This window comes from Oncorhynchus keta, chromosome 25 (assembly GCF_023373465.1).
Source record: "Oncorhynchus keta strain PuntledgeMale-10-30-2019 chromosome 25, Oket_V2, whole genome shotgun sequence".
In the NCBI taxonomy this organism is placed as follows: domain Eukaryota; kingdom Metazoa; phylum Chordata; class Actinopteri; order Salmoniformes; family Salmonidae; genus Oncorhynchus; species Oncorhynchus keta.
The window spans coordinates 13472778-13489954 of record NC_068445.1 but is presented as its reverse complement, the minus strand read 5'-3'; the positions used below and the strand labels follow the sequence as shown (position 1 = coordinate 13489954).

The window sequence follows — 17177 nt, the reverse complement described above, 5'->3', positions numbered from 1 at the left end:
GAAGCTGAGTTTAGTGTGTATTCTGTAGACAAAAGTCAAATGTAATAAGGAGGTGGGAATGCATGTTGTCTGGTCTCCAAGAATCTTCACATTCTTATAATCAATGTCAGTTATGTGTCAGTTCACCCAAATGTCAATAAGCTAATGATTGTTTATGCTCTACATAAGAGCATATCTTTTATGTTGCAGATTAAATCCGCTGCTACTTTTCCAGTGTAAAAAGCATCTGCCCCTTGGTTTGCAATGATCTCCAATGTGTCAGCAAATGTTTCAAACTTCAGTGTTTCCAACCTTCAGCAGGATTCCATCCTTATCTATAAACAACTGACTAGAGAACAGGTCAAATGTAATTTTCTTGCAATGTGATGACAGAATGATGGCTTGACAGTTGCTCTCTTGAAATACTTTAAAACAAAATATCAGCTTGTTTTACAACTTTTTAATGAACAACGTAAACACTGTATAGCCCCAAAACATGGTTCAAACTATAATGTTGATATCATGAATGGTCAGTCCTTATATCCATAGCCATGAATTTCAGAGTGGTACTATTTCTCCAGTCCCATCTCTCAGCTGTTTACCAAATCAGTGGGAGGAGCAAATCAAATCAAATGTATTTATATAGCCCTTCGTACATCAGCTGATATCTCAAAGTGCTGTACAGAAACCCAGCCTAAAACCCCAAACAGCAAGCAATGCAGGTGTAGAAGCACGGTGGCTAGGAAAAACTCCCTAGAAAGGCCAAAACCTAGGAAGAAACCTAGAGAGGAACCAGGCTATGTGGGGTGGCCAGTCCTCTTCTGGCTGTGCCGGGTGGAGATTATAACAGAACATGGCCAAGATGTTCAAATGTTCATAAATGACCAGCATGGTCGAATAATAACAAGGCAGAACAGTTGAAACTGGAGCAGCAGCACAGTCAGGTGGACTGGGGACAGCAAGGAGTCATCATGTCAGGTCGTCCTGGGGCACGGTCCTTGGGCTCAGGTCCTCAGAGAGAGAGAAAGAAAGAGAGAATTAGAGAGAGCATATGTGGGGTGGCCAGTCCTCTTCTGGCTGTGCCGGGTGGAGATTATAACAGAACATGGCCAAGATGTTCAAATGTTCATAAATGACCAGCATGGTCGAATAATAGTAAGGCAGAACAGTTGAAACTGGAGCAGCAGCATGGCCAGGTGGACTGGGGACAGCAAGGAGTCATGTCAGGTAGTCCTGGGGCATGGTCCTAGGGCTCAGGTCAGATGAAACTGGAGCAGCAGCATAGCCAGGTGGACTGGGGACAGCAAGGAGTCATCATGTCAGGTAGTCCTGGGGCATGGTCCTAGGGCTCAGGTCCTCCGAGAGAGAGAAAGAAAGAAGGAGAGAATTAGAGAACGCACACTTAGATTCACACAGGACACCGAATAGGACAGGAGAAGTACTCCAGATATAACAAACTGACCCTAGCCCCCCGACACAAACTACTGCAGCATAAATACTGGAGGCTGAGACAGGAGGGGTCAGGAGACACTGTGGCCCCATCCGAGGACACCCCCGGACAGGGCCAAACAGGAAGGATGGCCGCTTTGTTACTGTTTGAATAGCAAATTTCCGCTTTAAGGTCCGGGTGTTTCTTACCATAATGGTAGGGTGGGTCTAATCCCTGTTGATCAGTGGGATAAAGCAGCTCAGGACAGCAGACTTCTCTCTCTTTCTATCCACAACGGTCTTCGGTCACAGCATCCATCTATCTCCATATCCCTGAGATTCTTATGATTTACTGATTGTAGCTTAGTTTATGTTTGTCCAGTTTCATACGCACCATAATGGTAGGGTCTCATCCCTGTTGATCAGTGGGATGAAGTGGCTCAGGACCTGGGGTACATGGAAACCCTCTCTGGCCAGCTTGATGGTGGTATAGAAGAAGCTGGCTGATATCCACTGATATGTATAAAAGGGATATACCTGCAAGAAAGTGGTAAATATTATTTTTATTTTTTTACCATTGATTGAAAACAATGACAGTAAGGTACTTAATTGTTACCCTTGAGAGAAAACATTTTTTTTAAATGACTGCAATTGGACCGTTAAGCCTATCAGGAGTGGATTTCTTTAGGGATTTTGCCAAGCCATTCAATTTTGACTAGTATAGTAATTTCTCATATTTTCTGTGGGAGTTTGCCCTATTATGTTTACAAATGAAGATGATGTTGGTTTATAGTCTGTATAACAAACTGATTAGTGGTATTAAAAACAAAGCAAACTGACAGCACATCACAACATCCTGGTTAAAGGTCCATGGGACCCTTGGCCATTTGTCCAGTTTAGTGCATTTATAATCCCATTTTATTGAAAAGGGGAGAAGTCAAAAGGAAGCCACAAAACCATCTGCCTCTCGCAGTGAGAGGAGAACCAGAAGCAGACTGACATTAGCAGACAGCTTGTCAGAACGGAGGCAGGAGTTTGGGGTCTGGAGAGGAAATGTAATTTATGGAAATCAATCCTATATATATGACTGTAGTGGCTCTAAATGTCATCATTAAATAATGATTTTAAACCAAGGATTGAAAACCCCTTCCTATAAACCAGCATAGTGTGTTTGTCACTTGACATTCTGCCTTAATAAGTAAAATATAGCTGCCCCGGGATTACTGCAGTTCCACAGAATTCCCACCACGATGCCAACATGAAGGAAAACTTGAGTAACTATAAAAACAGCTCACACTGCGAAAGAAAGGACATGCTTGTCAGCAACAGAAACAAGTCAAGTCATGTTCATGTTTAGTCATTTTCCCTCCAAATACCTGTCATCAGTTGAAAGATCTGTGGGCATCCACTCAGTAGATCAGGATTAAACTCCTGAGGGACGGACCGTGCCTTTGAAATAAACAAAGGTACATGGCATGAAAAGTGTTTATCCCCCACTGAAATTTCAATAGTTGGATGTCTGTGTGGTATCTTGTAATAGGGGGATGAAGTGTCCTTACCACCGCTGTCCATCACTGTGAATATGGACCCCCGCCAATGCCCATCCTCTGTGGGTTGATGACAGAGGTGCACAGTAACGCAGCAATGGCTCCATCTACTGCCGATCCTCCTCTCTGCAGGATGTCTCCTGATGGGAGTTTACATGTAGTGAGCCTGGCTATCTGTCTGTCTGTGTCCAGTATAGTACACCAAAATAACGCAATTGCCAACAAAGAGCTCAACATCTACTGTAGATGAACAACCACAAGCTACAGCACCACCCCGCCCCCACATACCTCAGGGTGAGGTATTTTATGAATTTCCATTTTGGCTCTAAGCCTGGAAATGCCCTTGTCCGGAGCAAAGGAAAAAATGTATATTAACTGAAATGTTTTCGTATGTAGTTTCCTGCAATAGCCCTCTTTGACTTCAAGTAATATTTCTCTAAAAACGTTGATTCCTAAAACATGTGTCCAGAGATTTGGTCAACTCCGTCAGATTTGTTTAAAATCCTAAATTAATCAGGAATGAGCAGGGTCAGCTCTACCATAAGGACCCCTTATTCATGTCCTCATTACATGTAGTGCAACAGGACCATTCATAGTCTGTACAGTTCTCTACTTTTGATAGATTTAAACAAACAGTTGTCTATCAACAATGACAAGCCACCGGGGTCTGACAATCTGGATGGAAAATTACTGAGGATAATAGCTGTCGTGTCTTTGGCTATGCCAGATTAAGTGATATGACATGCTATAAAATAATTTCTCCATAATTAATATTACCTGATTGAGCTAATCATGTAAATGAAACTAGAGAGTCGGGGCACCACAAAATAATATTCATAGAGCTGTTATCTTCCGAATAAACTCTTAAAGACCTAGTAATATTTTACATAAATATCAGTCAATATTAATCGTCACCTTAATTCAGTCTCATCTGAAAGTTGAAAATTCTTGGTTATCTTCACGAACCCTGGCTAACAAGTTGAATCAGCAATGCAAAATTGGGTTTAATGATTTATTTACGAAATACCGAACTAATCACACAGAATTACACATACACATAATTAATCATAACTTGATTACAAATTACGTCATAAAGGAAAGTGTCCCTAGCGGGCAGAACAGATATGACAGCTGGTTACACAAAATAAAAGGGCTGGGTTTGAGTGAAAGAGTGGGAAGACTGAGGAACAAAGGGCGAAGTATCTTATGCATTCTAAATTACCGGCCATTTGGAAAAGGATTATGCAATACATATTTACTCTGAGCTGCGCTTCAGTAGGTTGGTGGTAGATGGAAGGCCGTGTTGCCAAACCGAGTCCTTTGAAGAATGCCTCTGGTGGTCAATTAGATACGTTGTAGTAATGTCGTTGTGTGATAGATGGGATACTCTGTCTGTTCCTTCCTAACCCTCATTTGCAGCTGCTGTTGCTAACTCAATGCTAGGAGGTATCACTTCTGTAGTGAATAAGAGCTCAAAGTTCATACTATTCGCAACCAAAGCTCACGCTGATGTTGGCTTCGTTCTGTAGTTATTATCTGAACCATTCTGACATCGGACCGTCGTCCTCACATCCTCGGAACAGGAGGTTATATTGTCGTCAAGGCTTTATATAGGAAGGGAGAGGAGGGCGTGTTTGAAAGGTTTTATAGCCCATGTCCCTTCACAGGGGCGGGCGACTGATTGAGCAGAGCCCTAACCTTATGAAAACAAAAATCTCACATTTTAGAAGCTAAAATCCCATTTCATCCCAACATGAATAATTTCATATTCAAACATTTAAATTGAACAACAATTCCATGTGAATCCGATAACTCTGCTGTCTAGACTTTCCACTGTAGAGTTCGTCATCTTATCATTGATGAGAATGTCTCAGATGACAACCGAACTGACATCATATTCATTAAGTACCACCGCATATGTTTAATTGGTCGCATTACCAGAATATAGTTCATTTCCCCCCACCTTCTGATGTTCCCAGAATCTCTATGTTAACCAAGGGGGTTGCAAATGTATCATCAGTAGGGTAGAGAGGAAAAATGGGGGAAGAGGTATTTATGACTGTCATAAACCTACCCCCAGGCCAACGTCATGACATAGCGGACGATATTGCCTCTCCTATTTGCCACATCTTCAATTTAAGCCTACTAGAAAGTGTGTGCCCTCAGGCCTGGAGGGAAGCTAAAGTCATTCCTCTACCCAAGAATAGTAAAGCCCCCTTTACTGGCTCAAATAGCCGACCAATCAGCCTGTTACCAACCCTTGGTAAACTTCTGGAAAAAATGGTGTTTGACCAGATACAATGCTATTTCACAGTAAACAAATTTACAACACACTTTCAGTACTCTTATAGGAAAGGACACTAAACAAGCACAGTACTTACACAATTGGCTGATGATTGGCTGAGAGAAATATGATCAAATGATTGTGGTAGGTGTCTTGTTAGACTTCAGTGTAGCTTTTGACATTATCGATCACAGTCTGCTGCTGGAAAAAGGTATGTGTTATGGCTTTACACCCCCTGCTATAATGTGGATAAAGAGTTACTTGTCAAACAGACAGTAGCGGATTTAGATGTGGGTGACATGGGCAGCCTCCTAGGCATCTTGCCGGGGGCAGCACGGGGTGCCCGCACAAAAAAATTGGAATGGTGACATTGGAACGGTTTTCTGTCCCTCATTTTCACGTCACATCAATTAAGCTTGTCGGAGTGGACGCCCTGATCCTGGTTTGTGAGCTAGGCAGGCTACTTCCTGGGAAGGTCTCCCACTCAGCAGTATGAGATGGGGCGGGGGTAGGTTGACCTCAGGTCTCCCCACTTGAAGTCCGAGGTAGGGGGAGCGGGGGAATCTAACAAATAGTACACCTCTAACTTTGTACAGTACTAATGCAATTAGTAAAATCAGTCACACTGAAATGCTACCAAATAAACCACCATTCATTCATAATACTGTGAGTATATTGTTTCACAGACATATTGATGTTTTTTTCTGGTTTGTGCGAAATCATTAAGAATAATATAAAACCAGTCTGCACACCACCAAGGTGAATTGGTTTAGTCTTGACTCTTGGTTGACAGTGTTGGGGAATGGGTAATGTAGTCTTGACTCTTGGTTGACAGTGTTGGGGGATGGGTAATGTAGTCTTGACTCTTGGTTGACAGTGTTGGGGGATGAGTAATGTGGTTGACAGTGTTGGGGGATGAGTAATGTAGTCTTGACTCTTGGTTGACAGTGTTGGGGGATGGGTAATGTAGTCTTGACTCTTGGTTGACAGTGTTGGGGGATGGGTAATGTAGTCTTGACTCTTGGTTGACAGTGTTGGGGGATGGGTAATGTAGTCTTGACTCTTGGTTGATAGTGTTGGGGGATGGGTAATGTATCGATGCCAAATCAACACAAAAAAAGGTCTAAGCCATCAGGTTTCCAGTTTAGGAAAAAGAGGAAAGAAGAAGAGGAGAAATGCGCAAAACATAAAGATATGCAGCTATGTCATCTCTTTATGAGTATAATATTATGCAATGTAATGAAATAGGCTAGTATAACACTTATGTTTGTTAGCCAATGTTGCTATGTTGCTTGCTATGCTATTACACATAGGGAAACAATATTCCGTTTTCTGTCCAACTAGCTTACATAACAATGGATATAATTTCACACAGTTTCGTCATGATAATGTGTGTAACCTGCAGCAAAATGATTACAACCTAACTATCACGTTATTGATTTAGTTAACCTTTAAGATGTCACCTCAATGAAAGTTTTCTGTGATTGTATTGACTAGGTCCTGAGCTCATTAAGGGGAATTTCCAATGATGTAGGCTAACTTAAAATACGTCTATATTATGCTGATATTTTGTATCTTTTGTGACATATTGAGTCTTTAATGGTGTCTTATGCCTAGAATTAGCCAAGGAGGTTGTACGGTTAATTTGGTTCCTATTCTGAAAGTTTGATTAATTGTGCATAATGACATGAATATTTAATTGTGCAACAAATGTATTTAGGGTGTCAGACTCATATACTGTATTTCAATGCAAATTCAGGGGCACTTCTGAAATATTTTGGAGCACCCTCTGGCATTGGCCAGGATGAGGAGCCATCTACCTCCTCAGCCTCACAGGCCTCTTCAGAAATTGTCTTGAGGTCTCAGGATGAGGAGCTATCCACCTCCTCAGCCACACAGGTGTCTTCACAAATGTTGTCTGAGCCTGAGGATGAGGATGAAGACCCATTTGCTTCCACCTCCCCAGCAAGGTTTCTTCATGTGTGTTTGTGCACATGCACACGTGTGTGTTGGTGTGTGGGTTCACGCACATGTGTTTGTGTGCATCCCTGCATTACATAAACAAAACAAATCATTTCCCTTTTTCAAAGTTTTAAGTTTCCACATTGTAGGTAACAATGATTTTATTATCACTGGATATGTATGTGGGTTGTTCCACCTCTATAAATTCTGTGAGTAATGTGTGTAAACTAATGCCCATCTGCTCTCCATTAGAAATGCTTGTAGTGGCATCCCCACCAAATCCTGCTGCCGAGGATGAACCACTGTCTACAGACCCTGCTGACTGGCCTTCCTTTCTGACTGACAGAATTCGGACACAACTAGTTTGCAGAAGAACAAGTGAGGTACCACCTAAATTTGTTTTCCCAAGGAATGAGACTGATGGAAGACATTGCCACCACCAGTATTTCAGGAAGACCTTAGTGAGTGGTGAAAAAAATCCCTAGAAGTTGGTTGGTGTATTCTGAAAGAAACAACAGCCTCTTCTGCTTCTGCTGCAAACTCTTTTCTTAGAATAAAATTAATTTAGCAAACTCACGACTGACGACTAGAAATATGCAAGTTCTTTGCTGACTTCACATGACAGTAGTCCAGAACACCAAAACTGCATGAAAACATGGAATGAACTGACAATGAGGATCAAAAAAGGGGAAACAATTGATAACCACGGGATGGGACTTATGGAGGCTGAGAGGATAAGATGGAGAGAGGTGTTGACACGTCTGACTGCTATTGTGCAGTCTCTGGCAATTAGAAATCTGACACTAAGGGGACACACAGAAACACTGTACTCTCCATCAAATGGAAATTTCCTCAAAGAGTTTGAACTGATGGCACAATTTGATCCAGTCATGAAAGAGCACTGTTACGTCCTGACCGTAGTTCCTTTTTTATGTCTCTATTTTGGTTTGGTCAGGGTGTGAGTTGGGGTGGGAATTCTATGTTTTTCATTCTGTTTTGTTCTGTGTGTTGTATTTCTATGTGTTTGGCCTGGTATGGTTCCCAATCAGAGGCAGCTGTCAATCGTTGTTTCTGATTGAGAACCATACTTAGGTAGCCTGTTCCCACCTGTGTTTGTGGGTAGGTGCTTTCTGTTTTGTGTTTTTCACCTTACAGGGCTGTTTCGTGTCGTTCACTCTGTTGTTATTTGTCATTCAGTGTTCAGTTTATTTAATTAAATTTACTATGAAAACTTACCACGCTGCGTGTTGGTCTGATGATTCCTATTCCTCATCATCAGACGAAGAGGAGAGCCGTTACAAGCACCTTTAAACGTGTTCAAAAAGGGACCTCGAGTCACACCACCAGCTACCTTGCCCACCCAATACAAAATTAAGTCATGAATTATTTATTTTTTCAAGCTGGCAAAGTTTTTCTCTATCATTCTAGATTGCACCTCAGATGTCAGCCACACTGACAGTTGTCTGTTGTGACTAGAATTGTGTCACTGAAGGAGGAGCCCCACATAAAGGAACATTTTATGGGGGTTTTGGAGGCAGAGGAGTCCACAGACCAACATTTGGCATCCCTGATTCTCAAAAGATGAGAGGAGCTAAAAATTCCTTTTGGGGACTGCAGAGGACAGTCTTATGATAATGGGGCTAACATGAGAGGCAAAAACAAAGGTGTCCAAGCCAGACTCCTGGAAATGGATCCAAGAGCTCTATTTGTACCATGTGGGGCTCACACATTGAACCTGTTTGTGGCTGATGCTGCTAAAAGTTCTGTTGATGTCACAGGTTACTTTGGCATCTTACACAAACTGTACACCTTGTTATCAGCCTCCACACAGCGATGGGCCATCTTGAAAAAAAACGTGGATGTGGACTGAGACAAGGTGGGAGAGTAAAGTTAAGAGCATCGAGCCATTGAGGTATCATGCCACAGTGGTGAGAGAGGCACTGATTGAGGTTAGGGATCAAACCAAAGACACTGTGATAAAGATTGAGGCCCAGTCCTTGTCAGAGGAGGTGGGATCATACCGCTTCATCATCTGTACAGTGGTGTGGTACGGCATCTTGAGCCAGATCCAACATGTGAGCAAGCTGATGCAGTCTCCCAGAATGCACGTGGATGTTGCAGTCAGTCTTCTCAGAAAGACAGAGAGAGGTCTCAGCAACTCCAGGGCAACAGGCTTTATGACTGCACAAACGTCGGCCAAGGATATTCGCGAGGGTATGAATGTAGAGGTCATCTACAGTACAACAACAAAAAGGCTGAGGTCTACAAAGCGGCACTTTTCATATGAATAATTTGATGAGCCTTTGAGTGATGCCCTGAAGAAGCTGGAGGTGACATTTTTCAATGTCGTTGCTGATGCTGCAACCTCAGCCCTTCAGGAAAGATTTTCCACATTGGAAAATGTGTGAGAGAAGTTTGGAGTGCTGTCAACCTTCCAAAGTCTATCAAATGAGGAGCTGACAGAACAATGGATACCCTTAATATGACACTGCACTATAAAGAACACGCAGACTTGAATGGCAGAGAACTTAATGACTTAAATGTAATGTAAATGTAACTTGCACAGGAACTGAAGCACTTGCCTGACTTGCCATTGAAGACCATGTTCCTGTTTAAGCTGCTGATATTTATACATGAAAGGGAGTGCTCAGAAATGTATCCAGGGATCCATACAAGTTAGAAACGCCACTGCTAACAGAACACAGTCGGTGTTCTTTAATGGAAGCCTCTCAAACATAATCCAGGTAGAATCAGGAATTCCCCATGGTAGCTGTTTAGGCCCCTTGCTTTTTTCAATCTTTACTAACGACATGCCATTGGCTTTGAGTAAGGACATTGTGTCTATGTATGCGGATGACTCAACACTATACACGTCAGCTACTACAACAACTGAAATGACTGCAACACTTAACAAATAGCTGCAGTTGGTTTTGGAATGGATAGCAAGGAACAAGTTAGTCCTAAATATTTCCAAAACTAAAAGCATTGTATTTGGGACAAATCATTCACTAAACCCCAAAACCTCAACTACGTCTCGTAATGAATAATGTAGAAATTGAGCAAGTTGATGTGACTACACTGCTTGGAGTAACTGGATTGTAAAACTGTCATTTTGGATTGTAAACTGTCATTTTGATACAACAGTAAATAAGATGGGGAGAAGTCAGTCCATAATAAAGCGTTACTCTGCCTTCTTAACAACACTATCAACAAGGCAGGTCCTACAGGCCCTAGTTTTGATGCACCTAGACTACTGTTCAGTAGTGTGGTCAGGTGCCACAAAGAGGGACTTGGGAAAATTGCAGTTGGCTCAGAACAGGGAAGGACGGCTGGCCGTTTTAAAATACACGGCGAGCTAACATTAATGACATGCATGTCAATCTCTCATGGCTCAAAGTGGAAGAGAGATTGACTTCATCATTACTTGTTTTTGCAAGAGGTGTTGACAAGCTGAATGTACCGAGCTATCGGACACCCATGCATACCCCACAAGGCATGCCACTAGAGGTCTCTTCACATGCCACCAGGTCCAGAACAGACTATGGAACAACAGGAACTGTGAAGAGACACAGACAAAGGTACATACACATGCATATGCACACATTGTGATATTGTTGTATGGTGGTATTGAACATGTTGTGTTGTGGATATGTGGTGGTGTAGGGATGTTATATGATGGACTGTTTTATCTTTAGCTCATTCAGTACGAACATAGTTCAATGTTTTATCTTTTGATTTATATGTAATGTTGGTGTTTTTGTGTGTTTGGACCCCAGGACGAGTGGGGATCCCTAATAAATACAAATACAAACTCCATCACTGATGGCTAACCCCCTTAAAATAGTTTGTTAATATTCTGAAAAACACACAGCTAAATGCCACCATGCGCATCATCACTAGCACACTACGATCCACCCCGCTTCCCTGGCTCCTTGCCCTTGCAAACATCACCCCCGCACATATTAGAAGACTTGAAACTACCCACAAAATTATTGGAAAAGTCTGCAACGCCCAACACCTGCTACTCCACGTGGAGCTCTTCAACACACCAAAGAAAAGCCTCCCCTCAAGAAAGCCAATTTGGAAAGACCCACCCACTGATGAATTCAACAAAAATCTTACCTGGACACAGAAATGATAGTCACTGGACCGGACAAATAAGCACCTCATCACTACCCTACACAATAGCCTCCTGGTGTCAACCTCCCCAGGAAGGAGTGGTCCACCCTCAATAGGTTCAAGACTGGTCACCTCCCATGCCTCACCAACCTCCACCGATGGGGCAAAAATAAAGCCCCTTATGTGCTTGTGGAGTGGAGCAAACTATGCACCACATTCTTGAACTCCCAGTGGAGACCTACTCACCCTCAACACAGCAGGACTGGAAGCAACTGCTTGGTTCAGGGATTTTGTATTTGCGAAATAAATAACATCTGTCTCAACAATGTGAATTGTGTAATACGAAGCACCATTAGGTTATAATTAACTTAATCTGATAGCTTCAAGGCCAACTGTAGATTTATAGCTGTGTTTCTTCCTCTTTCTGGTTTTTGTTCTCTCAGGTTACGACCTGTTTTGCCTGTCCTGACCCTGAGCCTGCTTGCCTTCTATTAACAGGATTATGAACCCCTGCCTGTCCCCGACCTGCCTTTTGCCTGCCCCTGTATATTCAATAAATCTCTGAGATTTGAACCATTGCATCACTTGTCTGCAGCTGGGTCTCATCTTGATAGTACAAACTGGCCGTGACTGACCCTGCAGACTCGGACCAGCTCTGCAACACTGTCTCCTCACAAGGAGCCATCATTGGAAGACACAGGGAGTTACTACATAACCTTATGGAAGGATTCCACACCTTGGCGGAATACCATGACCATGCCATCAGTGCATTGTTGGAACTATTCCGCGGACTATCTATTACACAGCCAGCCACAATGGAAACCTCCCAGACTCTCAGTAACCCCGCTACCAGTGTTGCTTCTCCCCAACCTGGCTTCCCGAGGATCCCAATTACCTCCTCCGGAGCGCTACGCTGGGGATCCCAGAACCTGCCGCCGGGCATTTCTCTTCCAGTGCTCCCTCATTTTCGAGATGCAGCCCTCTTTGTTTCTGTCAGACCGTTCAAAGATAGCATATCTTACAAAGCTGATGTTCGGGGGCCACTCGCCTGGGCAACGATGGTGTGGGAGAAACAATCCACCCTTTGCCTTAATCTGGAGGATTTTGTGGCGGAAGTAAGGAAGGTGTTCGATTCTCCATTGTCTGGGAGAGAGGCTGGCTCGGAAGCTACTTCAACTGCATCAAGACCCCCATAGTGTTGCGCATTACGGGGTAGACTCTCGCACTTTAGCCGCCCAGTGGCCCCAACCCACATCCAGAGTGCAGCTGCAACGTTTCCTGGGATTTGATCATTTCTACCTCCACTTCTTCTGGGGCTCTGCGTTCACGTGGTCTCCAGCTGCTGACCGGGGCATTTTCGGATCTCTAGCATCGGTTCACTACAGCCCCCATCTTAATTCATCCGGACCCGTCCCGTCACTTCGTGGTCGAGGTCAACACCGTCCTGTCCCAGAGTTCTGCCCAGAACCAAAAGCTGCATCCCTGCGCTTTCTTTCTTTCCTTTCCCATCATCTTAATCCCGCAGAGAGGAACTACTATGGCGTTGGTAACCGGGAACTTTTTGCTGTCAAGATGGAGCAGGAGGAATGGAGACACTGGCTAGAAGGGGCGGAACATCCATTCCTAGTATGGCCCGACCATAAGAATCTGGAATATCTCAGCATCGCCAAGTGCCTCAACTCTAGGCAGGCTCATTGGGCTATGTTGTTCACTCGTTTCAATTTCACCATCTTCTACCACCCTGGGTCCAAGAATGTGAAGCCTGACACCCTTTCTTGCTTGAATAGCTCTGCAGCTACATCGTCTGACCCAGAGACCATCCTACCTACCTCCTGGGGGGTGGTCCTCAGTTCTCGTCTCGATTCTGGAAGGCGTTCTGCACCCTTGTTATATCGCCAGCAAGTCTGTCCTCCGGGTTTAATCCTCAATCTATAACAGCCAGTCAGTGTGCCAATCAGGACCTGGAGACGACTCTTCGGTGCCTTGTCTCAGTCAACCCCAGCACCTGGAGCCAGCAACTCATGTTGGTGGAGTATGCCCAGAACATCCTTCCCTGCTCGGTCACTGGTCTCTCGCCCTTCGAGTGCTTCTTGGGTTATCAGCCCCTGCTCTTGTCTGAGCAAGAGGAAGAGGTCAACATACCCTCTGCCCAGATGTTCATCCGCCACTGTCGGCGTACCTGGAAGAGAGCCCGGTCCAGTCTTCTTATTACCACCTCCAGGTATCGTCGACAAGTGGACCGCCACCAAACTATTGTCTCGGGCAGAGGGTACGGCTGTCTACTCGGGATCTGCCCCTCCGGGTGGAATCCCGCAAACTTTCCCCCCATTTCATCGGCCCTTTCCCAATCTCTAAAATCCTTGGCCGCTCTGCTGTTTGTCTTCTGTTGCCCCGCACCCTCCAAATCGATCCTACAGTACGTTTCATGAGTCCAAGATAAAAACCTGTGTCTCACTGTCCTTTCGCTTCTGTTTCCAGACATGCATAGATAAACAAAAATGTATTTGAAAAGCTGGAGTTGTGTTTTCAATTATAACCTTGATAAATGCTAACTGCACATGCGCTCACAGACATCTCCGCACCGGACAGTTTATTTTCTCTGCTATTTAATGTACAGTGACATTGCCTGTATTGGAGACTTTGAGGCTTTGTCAATTTTCCATTCTTAATATTTGATTGTCTAAATTGTGCGCTCTATGTGACTGTTCCAAAATGGGCTTTTGTTTTTGGAAAACCACAAACAGTTCATCAAAAATATATTCATATACATATAATGCCAATTATACCACCTGTACAATATAGCCTACTCGCCTCTTGATAATTAGCCTAATCCATGTGAGGCTACTAAACCGCTGTAGCCATAGGGGGTAAAGGGATAAGCGCAGTAATCAATTACCGTCCAATCGTTGATTCTAAAATCCCCTTCAAAAGAATCTTGCGTGATGAATGCAGTGCATAAGACAATTATCCCAATCACGCTCACTAGTGTTAAAGCTATACACATGCTTGTTTTTTCAGTCCACTCTGCTAGGTGACCATGTCCTTACTCCAAATGGACAGGCAAACTCCTCCTCTTTGCCATTGTTCACAGGAGAAGATGTTTAGGATAAAACTCATAGGTTGTGAGTCATACCATGTCAGTTATGCTCTGGTCCAATTTATGTAGTGTCTGCGTGGGAGGAGAGAAGAGGAATTATGGAACAATAGTGCATGTTTTCCTACCTGTGGTGTAGATATTAAGGGGGATTAACAGTAGAAGGGGATCCATGGGATACTCCCCCATTTGTTTTTGTTGACGTTTTAAAACGGGTGTTTTGAAAACACAGTATAAGTGGAAGGATAAGCAGAAGGCCCCCCAACCCCTCCCCCCCCCCAAATAATAATAGATATATACTGAACAAAAATATATAAGCAACATGCAACAATTTCATTCATTTTACTGAGTTACAGTTCATATGAGGAAATCAGTCAATTTAAGTAAATTCATTAGGCCCTAATCTATGGATTTCACATGACTGTGAATACAGATATGCATCTGTTGGTCACAGATCCCTTTAAAAAATGTGTCTCCCAATGGGCCTCAGGATCTCGTCACGATAATTTTGTGCATTCAAATTGCCATGGATAAAATGCAATTGTCTTTGTTGCCTGTAGTTTATGCCAGCCCATACCATAACCCCACGCCACCATGTTCACAACGTTGACGTCAGCAAACCGATCGTCCACCACGATGGTCTGTGGGTGTGAGGCCGGTTGGACGAACTGCCAAATTCTCTAAAACAGTGGTTCCCAAACTTTTTATAGTCCCTTACCCCTTCAAGCAGTCAACCTCCAGCTGCATACCCCTCAAGCACCAGGGTCTCAAATGCTGTTTTTTGCCATCATTGTAAGCCTGCCACACACACACTATACGATACATTTATTAAACATAAAAATGAGCATGAGTTTGTCACAACCCGGCTCTGGGGGAAGTGACAAAGAGCTCTTATGGGACCTGGGCACAAATAATAATAATCAATATAATAATAATCAATCATTTTGCTCTTTATTTAACCATCTTACATATAAAACCTTATTTGTTCATCGAAAATTGTGAATAACTCACCACAGGTTAAGGAGAAGGGTGTACTTGAAAGGATGCACGTAACTCTGCAATGTTGGATTTTATTGGAGAGAGTCTCCGTCCTAAATCATTTTCCACACACACTCTGTGCCTCTATTTATTTTTTCATACTAGTGAGGGCCAAGAATTCACTCTCACATAGGTACGTGGTTGCAAAGGATCTTAACAGCGCGATTTGCTAAGTGCAGCCCAATCCAGAAATCTGGCAGTGGCTTCCGATTAAATTCAATTTTCACAGAACCGCTTGTTGCAATTTAGATGAGATATCGGTAAGTGGACTGGAGGCAGGTTCATGAAAGGGATAACGAATCCTGTTGTTTGTGTTATCCGTTTCGGGAAAGTACCTGCGGAATTGCACACCCAACTCACTCAGGTGCTTCGCTATATAACATTTGACATTGTCCATAAGCTTGAGTTCATTTGCACACAAAAAATCATTAAGTTGCGGAGAGTCCCTGTAATCAAAGATTCAGATAATTCAGTCGAGAAAAAACATCACCCCGATAGGCCGGTCATGTGAGAAATTTGTCTCAACGCAAGCAATCAGACAAGTGAAAATGATGGCCAGTAAAGAAACTTTTGTTTCTCAATTCATAAAAACGTGTCAATACTTTGCCCCTTGATAACCAGCGCACTTCTGTATGTTGTAAAAGCGTTACATGGTCGCTGCCCATATCATTGCATAGTGCAGAAAATACACGAGAGTTCAGGGGCCTTGTTTTAACAAAGTTAACCATTTTCACTGTAGTTTCCAAAACGTCTTTCAAGCTGTCAGCTATTCCCCTGACAGCAAGAGCCTCTCTGTGGATGCTGCAGTGTACCCAAGTCGCGTTGGGAGCAACTGCTTGCAAGCGTGTTACCACTCCACTATGTCTCCCTGTCATGGCTTTTGTGCAACATGAGCAGCAGCTACATTTGGCTACATACGGACCGTTAGTGGAATTCCCCCGAGAGAGTAACAGTTAATGTGACTGGATGTTAATTATTGGGCCAGGCTACCTGTATTTGAGATTGTGTTGTTATTTCGCTGATGGTTTCATTTTATTTTTGGCAGTGAAATGAGGCTACTCAGGTGAGAAAAGAAACTTGCCCAAATGTATAGCCCCGTTGGAAAATATAAATGGACTGTATGAAAATGTGAAGAAAAGGAAATGTAAAAAATAAAAAAAGGCAAGCAGAGTTGCAATGAAAAAGCCATGTCTCAGACTGGCGAAGCAACGCAGGTGTAGAAGCATGATGGCTAGGAAAAACTCCCTAGAAAGGCCAGAACCTAGGATGAAACCTAGAGAGGAACTGGTCCTCTTCTGGCTTTGTCAGGTGGAGATTATAACAGAACATGGCCAAGATGTTCAGATGTTAAAATGTTCATAGATGACAAGCAGGGTCAAATAATAATAATCACAGTGGTTGTTAAGGGTGCAACAGGTCAGCACCTCAGGAGTAAATGTCAGTTGGCTTTTCATATAATCTCTACCGCTCCTACTGTCTCTAGAGGGTTCCATAGCCGCAGGCAGAACAGTTGAAACTGGAGCAGCAGCACGGCCAGGTGGACTGGGGACAGCAAGGAGTCATCAGGCCAGGTAGTCCTGAGGCATGGTCCTAGGGCTCAGGTCCTCTGAGAGAGAAAAAGAAAGAGAGAAAGAGAGAATTAGAGAGAGAGAGAATTAGAGAGAGCATACTTAAATTCACACAGGACACCAGATAAAACAGGAGAAATAATCCAGATATAACGGAC

General features: G+C 43.4%; 1 long non-coding RNA gene across 1 annotated transcript; it reads right to left on the bottom strand.

Annotated features, from left to right (window-relative positions):
* Positions 1 to 445: 445 nt before the first annotated feature.
* LOC118357916 (uncharacterized) lies at positions 446 to 11455 on the bottom strand. Its single transcript, XR_004820379.2, has 5 exons — positions 11323 to 11455; positions 2967 to 3094; positions 2784 to 2856; positions 1618 to 1944; positions 446 to 1335 (listed from the first exon to the last, which is right to left on the bottom strand). It is a non-coding gene; the product is annotated as an uncharacterized LOC118357916 (long non-coding RNA).
* Between the last annotated feature and the right edge of the window lie 5722 nt (positions 11456 to 17177).